This window comes from Alligator sinensis, unplaced genomic scaffold, assembly GCF_000455745.1.
Source record: "Alligator sinensis unplaced genomic scaffold, ASM45574v1 scaffold566_1, whole genome shotgun sequence".
Lineage (NCBI taxonomy): Eukaryota > Metazoa > Chordata > Crocodylia > Alligatoridae > Alligator > Alligator sinensis.
The window spans coordinates 2,916,116-2,924,606 of NW_005842017.1; the positions used below are offsets into that span (position 1 = coordinate 2,916,116).

General features: G+C 46.6%; 1 pseudogene; it reads right to left on the minus strand.

Annotated features, from left to right (window-relative positions):
* The window catches only part of LOC102385591, a 31,245-nt pseudogene that overhangs the window by 17,563 nt on the left and 5,191 nt on the right, over positions 1-8,491 (minus strand).

Genomic DNA, 8,491 nt, shown 5'->3' on the forward strand with positions numbered 1-8,491 from the left:
ACGTTCTCCAGCTGACACAATTACTTTTGAAATGTTTCCAAGTCCATTTCACTTGGATACATTTCAGAAGTTACTTCTATCTCGATCCTTAGCTCTTTATGGCAGACACTATGCTTTAATGCGTTTAGATGGCACCAAATGAAGGCTGAATCCTAATCAGATCAATAATCTGGAATAAATCAATAAGAAATAAAATAGAAACATAAAGTGGGAGGGATATGTGGGTCAATGCATCCAATCCTTTATAGTCACAGGCAACCACAAGCCCCTCCTATCCATATCAGAAAATCGTTCCAGAACCAAATTGCTCTGATGATTAGAAATCCTCTTCTAATTTTCTGCATAAACATATGCATGGTTATCCCCATTTGTTTTGTGCTAACATTGCCTTTAATTGAAACAGCTTTTCTTTCTCCCTGACATTTGTTAACCTAAGGTATTTATAGATGGCAAGCATATCCCGTTTCAGCCTTCATCTTGCTAGACTAAACAAGCCAAGCTCTTCTAGTCTCCTCCCACATGATATTCTTATGTCTCCTAATCATCTTAGTTTTCCTTGTCTGTACCTGTTCCAGTTTGAGATAAACTTTTGCAAAGACAGGTGACCAGATGAAGTCTCACCAGTGTCTTCTGTATGGCATTAACACTCTATCTTTACTAGAAATACCTTGTTTGATGAATATTAAAATAGCATTTAGCATTTCTCAGGTGCATCATATTTGTGTCTTTTAGGATATATGTAATCGTACAGTGCTTTGCAGAGGTAATGGGGCTGGCTGTCAGTAATCTAGTTTATGTATCAGAAGTGGAATAGCTGCATTTTTGCAGAGCTCTGCCTGCTAAGAAATTAAATTACTCTGAAAAGCAGAAAGTAGAATTGCGCTAATGAAACTTAGCTTGGGTAGAATGTGGTGCTAAGGCAGATTTACTGATTCTAGTACCCAAGTTACCTCATTTGGAACCAAGACAGGTATTTCAATACTGTAGTAAATTGTGTAACGTTGACTTATTCCAAGTCATCCTGTGATCAATACCAAAGTCTTTCCTTTCTTCTGTCATTTCCAATGGATGAGCTCCCAGTTTACATGATAAATTCTTATTGTCAGTCCCTGAGTGATATGTAATATTACATTGCACACCCTTTTTATTATTCCACATCCTATGGTCATCTGTTTACCCCTTTATGACAGTCCAGGCCTCCTATATATTGATGATGCCTCCTGACTTCTCATCCTCAGCTAGTTTCACTAGCACACTTCCACTTTTCATGCTATGGTCATTAATGAAAATATAAAATAAGTAATTCCACAACTGGTCCTGGAGCTCCTTTAGTAACTTCTCTTCAGCCTAGTTAATTAAACAAGCAAATGCTGAAGACATTTTGAAGAAGGATCTTTCAGAAAGCTTATTCTTAGTCTGTATTTATTCCTTTTTGGTCTTTCATTATTTTTGTAGCCACCGATTTCATAGAATCATAGAAATTTAGGGTGGGAAGGGACCCCAGGAGGTCATCTAGTCCAACCCTCTGCTCAAAACAGGACCACCCTGAAATAGATCATCCCTGCCAAAGTTTTGTCTAGCTGGGTCTTGAAATCTCCAAGGATGAGAATTCTACCACCTCACTAGGTAACCTGTTCCAGTGTTTTACTACCCACCTAGTGAGAAAATTCTGCCTAATATCTAACTTAAATGTCCCTTGTTGCAACTTGAGATGGTTGCTCATTTCATACCTTGCTAGTTTGTAAAACAACATTTAGAAGAGAACAGTCAAAGTAACCATGATGAAAACGCAAATAAAAACCAACTCAGTTCAGATGCTCAATTAGTGCGAACAGAGGTATCTCCATCAGTTTCAGTAAAGAAACACTGCTTTACATCACCTGAGGATCCAGCTCAAGACAGTTCCATGATCTCTCTGCCCCTCCCACTCACTTCATATTTTCCAAAGAAAGGGTGTCGGCCTCCAGTGATTAACATATCTTCATCTCGCTCCAGGATAAAACGGACTGGACGCCCAGTCCTAAAGAAAATACACAAATCTCATTTTTATTGCTGTCACATATCAGTGCATGTTGCAGGAAGATAAAGCCATTGGGCCAAACTCTTGCTGCTGTAACTTGGCTGAGGTCTGGGATGAACTGGGCAATTGCACTTCTGAAGTGTTTGCATTTATCTGGTAAATGGTTAAGGTTAGGCTGATCCAGGAAGAGAGGAGAATATTTTAACTTCTGTTCACAGAACAAAGAGATGAGAACTTGTTAGCTGTTTGTTTAGCCTCTCCTGTTCATGTGTTTTGACATGGGGGCTTCAGAGCCAGATGCTTAGCAGTGCTTCCAGAGTGTGGTTTGAGAGAAGGAGAAATGATATGCCATGGCCTGAGGCTACTGGATCTGCCACTGCACAAATCAGCCACCTATTGACTCTGTTGGGCTATGGACACAGGTGCAGCAGGGGTGACCATAGCCACAATACTGCAGTCAGAGTAGCTTGGTTGTCACTCTTAGGATGTAAAAAAAAAATGTCCTCCATTTTCTCCTCTGTGAAGGCTGCTTGTACTGAGCCCTGATATGCTTGTTTTGTGCAAGGATCTGATAACCTTGCACTCAACATGATACAACCAGGTTTGGCCATGCCCCACAGCAAAGACTGTCCCTGTGTGACTGCACCACTGCCTCAAAGATAGCCATAAAAGGACTGAGCAGATGGCTGGAAAATATCTGCTTAACAAGTCTTTCTTGGACCTTGAGGGTGCAGACAAAAGTTAGGTTTATTGCACAACTGGCCCCTTGAAAGCACTCTGCAGCCATCCCCTGACAGAAGTGCATAGCTGCAGAGTACTTTAAAAGTACCCAATTGTGCAACAAATTAACCCTCATTTAATAAGCGTTCAGATAAAGGTGCTTCAAAGTGAAGCACCTTCATTAACTACTGTTTGTCCCAGCCTGGGAGCAGGGCTGGCCTGATACAGCCCAGTCCTAACCCCTGTGCTGTCTTCAGGATGGGGGAAGGGAAAGAAGGGGAGGAAGCTCCAGACTGGGGTTTGCCCAGCCTGTGCTGGAGGGTGGGATGGGTGGATTGGAGCCCTACCACTTCAGGGGGGCTCCAGTCCACCCACCCCACTCTCCAGCCCAGGCTGGGCAAATCCTAGAAGGAGGTCCCTCCCCTCCTTTCCCTTCCCCTCTTCCACCCTGAAGACACTACTGGAGCTGGGGGAAGGGGGGCAGGTCAAGTCTAGGGGAGAGACAAGGAGACAGGCAGCAGGCAGCCTTTCTCCACTGGATTGGCTCCAAAATGGAGCTTGATTGCACGCGCCCCCCCCAAACAGTGAACTTTAGGGGCAGGAAAATACAACTAGTGGATGTTAGATGCCAGAGGAGGAAGGCCTTCCCCTCTGTACTCCAGTGGATAGGGTGCTTACCCTGAAGACCAGAAGCCCAGATTCCAGGCTCCCTCATCCAGAGGAAGTTTGAACCTGTCCCTCCAACTTCCCAAGAGAGTCTTCTCTCAGGCCACAGACTAGGCGTTACCAAGGGGAAACAGGGCAGGATTTGAATGCATATATGAAGAATACATCTTGAAGAATGCGAGTTGATAAAAAAACTCTTTCTTTCTCCTTCAAGACACTGCCTACATATACATTATCAGTTCTGGGTGACTCTAAAGTACTGCCTAAAAAACCTGGAGGTGGGTCTTGGAGTTCCCTTGGGCAAACAGCAACTTAGGAAAGTTCAATCAATTATAGCATTTATGCTGAAAACGTTCACAATGGCATAATGGCTGGTGAAGATATGAATGGAGCTTCAGGTGGCTGCCCTACAGATGCCACTTATGCAGCATTGCACAGGGCAGCCACAGATGTAGCTTTGGCCCTGGCAGAATGTGTCCTTATCAGCAATGGCTATACATTGTTGGTTTCATGGCACAGTTTTATACAGTCTACAATCAAGTTTGACCATCTTACCTCTTAGTAAAACTCCTGTCACCCCTGTCACAACACAAGACATAATACCCTAACCTGCTACAGGTGAAGCAAGGAGACCATGGCAGCCAAAGTCCTGCTTCTATAAAAGATTGTTAATATATGCTCAAGAGACCCCTGGTAGAGGACCACATCCTCTGCCCCCTACAGAAGAAGGCAAAAAACTTCACAGTCCATACTAATTTGACCATATGGTAAAACTTCTTCCTGACCCCAAATACGGTGATTGGTCTGACCCAGAATGGAGAGGCAAGACCCTTTAGCCAGTATTCTCTGGCTTGAAGTCCCAACAGGAACACTGCCACACCCCAGTCAAAATCCCCAGCCTTGGCTGCAGCAGGAAGACTTAAACCCCTCCACCTAAATGTGGCAGGATTACCTCACAGCCCCACAAATCAAACAGAAGCATGCAAAATACTCATAGTAGAACACAGGCATAGCTACATCTATATTATCCCAGACCACAGGGTCCAACCTCTTGAAAGTTCACATCTTCCCTAGGTAGTCTATTCCACTGTCTCTCAGTCTAAACCTAATTTGGTGCAACTTCAGGTCATCAGTCTTCATCCTACTCTCCACAGCAGGAAACGGAGAAATGCTGTAACTGTTTCTGATAGTGACAAGAGACTGCTAGGAATGGACATTTGTTAGTTTGCCATGAAAATCAGTACAGCTAGAACACCATAACTATATGATCAGTATTTGCATCATGGAATTCATTCTAGAAATATTCATTTGCAGCAGTAAAATGACAGAAAAGGAACACAGCACTTACTTGTTTGCTGCCACTGCTGCAGCTACAGCAAAATATGAAGGTTTTGTATTCTTCCCACCAAAAGCTCCACCAACACGTTTCATGTGGCACATGATCTTATTGGACTGGACATCTAAAGCTGAAGCCACTAATTTCTGTAAAAGTGAATTCTCAGGATTTTTACACAATTACCAAAACACATTGTAAAAACTACCAATATATAAAAGAAAAAAATTAGGTAGGGTCAGACTGTAATGAAGGTGTAGTGATGTGAATTGGGAATAGCTCTACAGAAGATAATGCAGCTATTCTAAATTTAGTCAGGTAGAAATGAGCAAAATTTAGTTTTTAAAGTGAAGTCAAAGCTAGAAATGACACATCATGAATTTTAAGGCAAGTTTTAAAGCTTTGTATCTAGAATTATGAGTCATATTTGTGGTAGTGTTGAAGTGATATTGTAGCTGAGTGACATTCCCAGACCTGAGAAGGTCTGCTGCCCCTGTCACAGTCACTCCCCACTCGCTGCTCCAGTGGCAGGGTGGGAGCAGGGCCAGAGGCCAGCTGGCAGGACCCTTTAGGTGGGAGGCAGGGAGCGGGGCTATTCATTCCTTTGCCCCTGCGGTACCACAGCAGGGTTGGCCTGCCCTGGCCACCACCGCTTGCTCTGTGCCCAGGGCAAGTGGCAGAATAAGCCCCCTCCAGCGTCACCTCCCTCTGGCATCCTCTCCCTCCAGCATCTGGCGGAAGGGGACAGAAGAGGGCTTATCCCACCACTTGCCCCAGATACAGAGCGAGTGGCAGCAGTGGCAGTTGGGGTCGGCAGACCCTGCTGTAGTGCCCTGGGGTCAGAATGAGGAATAGCCCTGCTCCCCGCCTCCTGCCTGAGGGGCCCTGCCAGCTGGCCCCTGCCTGGCTACTGGAGCAGCAAGCAGGGAGCAACCAGGATGGGGACAGCAGTCCCTGTCATGGTTTCCCAGAACATGAGCCTCTTCCCAGTAGGGGAGTTGTGCTGCAAGTTGGGGAAAGCTGCTATGGACCATGGTGGCAAAAGTGGTGCTGGAAGCAGGGGACTTGGAGGGCTCTGGCCCGCTCTGAGCCCCAGTGTTGCCGCACACAGCCTGCTGCACCTCTGACCTTCCCCCTTCCAGGAAGGGGCTCTTGCTTCCTGACACCGTGACAGGGGCTGCTGCCCCCATGAAGAGCCCTGTCCCCTCACCACTGCAGTGGCTGGGGGGGGGCGTGGGCCGAGGCCAGGCGTCAGGGGCCCTTAGGCCGGGGGGGGGGGGGGGGGGTTGTTACTCTGCCACTTACCCCAAGCAGTGAGCAGCGATGGTGGCGGCAGTTGGGGTGGGCAGACCTGGCTGCAGTCCCCCGGGGCAGTGGGGGTAAAGGGGGGAATAAACCCCCTCCCTGCCCCCTCTGCCTCAGGGGCCGTGCTGGTCCACCTCTGGCTGCACCTGGCCCACCACTGCAGGAGCGAGGGGGGAGTGCTCAGCACACCCCTCTTGGGTCCCTGCCGGTGGGATAGGGAAGGAGGAATTAAACCCCTCTCTGGCCAGTTCAGCCAAAGTTACTGCCGGGGCTGGCTATGCCTCTGCTGCTGGAGCAGCCAGCATGGAGAACTACAGGTCCATGCTGCTGGAACAGGGGAGGGATACAGGAATACACTTCCCTGCTCCCTTCCAGGCCAGCATCTGGCCAGACCCCTGCCCCTGCCAGTCCCTGCTCCAGCTGAGAGCCCAGACCAGAGAACATGCTGGGATGCTGGGATAGACATTGCATAAACTGGTTTGAGTTCAATCAGTTAAGTTTGGTACTACATTCAACCCGGTTTATCTCAAACTTGGTTTTAGCCATTTTTAAACTGTTCTATGTGCACTGAACGTCTGTTCTGTTACAGATTTAAACCAATTTCTGATTACTTAAATTGGTTTATGTTTCATAGTTTCATAGTTGGTAGGGTTGGAAGGGACCTGAGCAGATCATCAAGTCCGACCCCCTGTCATGGGCAGGAACGAATGCGGGGTCAAACGACCCTGGCTAGGTTTCATAGATTCAATATGTGTAAAGTCTGTTCCTAGCCCAAGACTAAATCATTGTTATCCAGAGCTGCCTTTTTAAGACAGTAAGAGCCAATCTTCATTTTTACTAATGCTGTTTCATTGTTCTTTATAGACAAGGAAGAATGCTATATAACCAGCTCACAAAACTGCTGTAGAGTTGTGAGTGTTGGCACTGGACGTTAAATTCATAGCCAAATTTTGGCATTAGCTGGTAACTTGGTTCATTCCCCATACTGGATGGGGCTACAGTGCTAGCACCCTCCTCACAAGGACCACTATTTATAAACAGCTCCTGAATTAATACAGGTAGGATTGTACTGACTTACCAAGCACTTGTGTGAATTTATTTTTGTTATGAACAGCATTAGGTAGTTTGAGAATAAACATAGAAGCCAGAACTCAGGCCTTGGAAGACCTTGCACCTAATTTTACAGATTATTCAGGTGAGGAAGAGATTGCTGTACAAAAATGCTTTGGATTACCTGTGGGTGATGATTTTGATTGGACCAGCTGTATAGTTGGGGGGGACTTAGATAGGCATTCGTGTATGAAGTATTAGGGGCAGATCTGGGACTGGGGGGGTGCAGTTACACTCCTTTGGCAATGTGGCTCATGCACAGTAAGCTCTCTGAGCTCACCAGTTTATCAGCATGGCATCTGCCAGAGCTATTACTGTCACATGGCTCTGGAGCCTGGGTCTAGGAAAAGACATCACACATAAACCAGTTTAAGTGATCAGAAACTGGTTTAAACCTGTAACAGAACATAAGTTTCACATAAGCCAGTTTCAAAATGGCTAAAACTGGTTTAAGATAAACCTGGTTGAATGTAGTATCAGACTTAACTGATTTGGGTCAAACCAGTTTATGCAATGCCTGTCCCAGATCCCTTCCTGGTTTTAGTTAAATCAGAGTTCCCCAGTATCCCAGATGCTTTGCAGCCTTGGGCTGGGCTAGGTTGGGCTGTGCTGTGCTCTCTGCTTCAGAGAGCAGGGTGGCTCCACTCCTCTGCTCCCTAGCCAGAGCTCCAGCAGAGACTGTGGGCACAGCAGGGTCTGCCTTGCTTCCCCCTGCCTCCCACGCTCCCTTGCCACTTACTGCTCAAGCAGAGATCCCCCCTGCCTCCCTCCCATCTCCCACAGCATAAACCCCAGCCCCACGGACCCTAGGCATGTGGTATGCTAGCTAATGCTGAGAGGTGTCTGTGTCTCCAGTTTCACTGGGACAGGACAAAGGCAGACAGGACAAAGATAGAACAGTGTCCGCTCAGCACTTTTTGGAGCTAATCAACAGGTCAGCTGGTAATGTCCCTCCATTCCTTCCTTGGGAAAAGCTGTTTAAGAAGAGCTTGAAATAATGAGATAGACTTCTGTTTTCTTGATGGGCTGATATACGCTGTATTATCAGCTCCCTGCTGGCTCCCTTGCCTGCTAGGTTTGCAGACAGTATGAAGAAGCATAGATTTCATAGATTTCATAGACATTAGGGCTGGAAGAGACCTCGGAAGATCATCGAGTCCAGCCCCCTGTCCAAAGGGAAAGAAGTCAGCTGGGGTCATAGGATCCCAGCAAGATAAGCATCCAGTTTGCTCTTGAAGGTGTTCAATGTAGGCGCTTGAACCACCTCCGGTGGCAGGCTGTTCCAGACCTTGGGGGCTCGGATAGTAAATAAATTCTTCCTTATGTCCAGCCTGAAA